This window comes from Arachis hypogaea, chromosome 13 (assembly GCF_003086295.3).
Source record: "Arachis hypogaea cultivar Tifrunner chromosome 13, arahy.Tifrunner.gnm2.J5K5, whole genome shotgun sequence".
In the NCBI taxonomy this organism is placed as follows: Eukaryota; Viridiplantae; Streptophyta; class Magnoliopsida; order Fabales; family Fabaceae; genus Arachis; species Arachis hypogaea.
The window spans coordinates 22035742-22036518 of NC_092048.1; positions in this window are offsets into that span (position 1 = coordinate 22035742).

Here is a 777-nt window from a genome sequence, read left to right on the forward strand (position 1 = left end):
CTCACCTATTTGGTTTGGGGAATCCTTCACGTCGGAAGTCACCCAGGCATACCGGTCGTAAGCGGCGCTTGAGGAGGAAGCTCGTGTAACGTGACGTGGGGCCATACCTACAGTGGGGGTACCACCTAGGTTAGTCTATAAGGTCGGGAGTTCGGGAAAGTCCAGAAACTATATTTTGCCTATTTCAAATAATGGCGACCAAGCATGGCCGGAGCAAATCATAAGTAAAGCCTGAAAACTAGTGCACTAGAATGGTAACCCCCCTAATACACCTACCTAACACTAATGTCATCTAGCATGCAAGTTAAATCAGAGGAACGGCATGTGTACAGGGGGATAGGCAATGAAATTAAAACAAGCATGGAGCAAAAGAAAAAACAGAAAATAAGGAACGAATGCTTACCAGGATAATTGCAGCTATTTGAAAGGAAGCACAAGGACGCAGCAAATGCACAAAGACGCAGAAATTGCAGTGGGAAAATTCCAGAGGGAAGAAATGGAAGCAGAAGGAACCAGACACTGAAGAGGAAATGGAACGTGAGGCTGGGGAGGGAGTTAGGAAACTAACTCAAAAAGCACGAAAGGCTAGGGCAGAACAGTCTTTGCTTGTAGAGTTTTGAAATAACCCATTATGAGCATTAAATACTTGACGCGAAGAACGAGGCGACAAAAGGTTATTCCCGGCAACGAACAGACATGCGCGCAAGAGGCACGTCCTCTCCACAAGCGGCCGACCAAGCGACAACGCACAAGAGAGAACATAATGCGTCACCAACG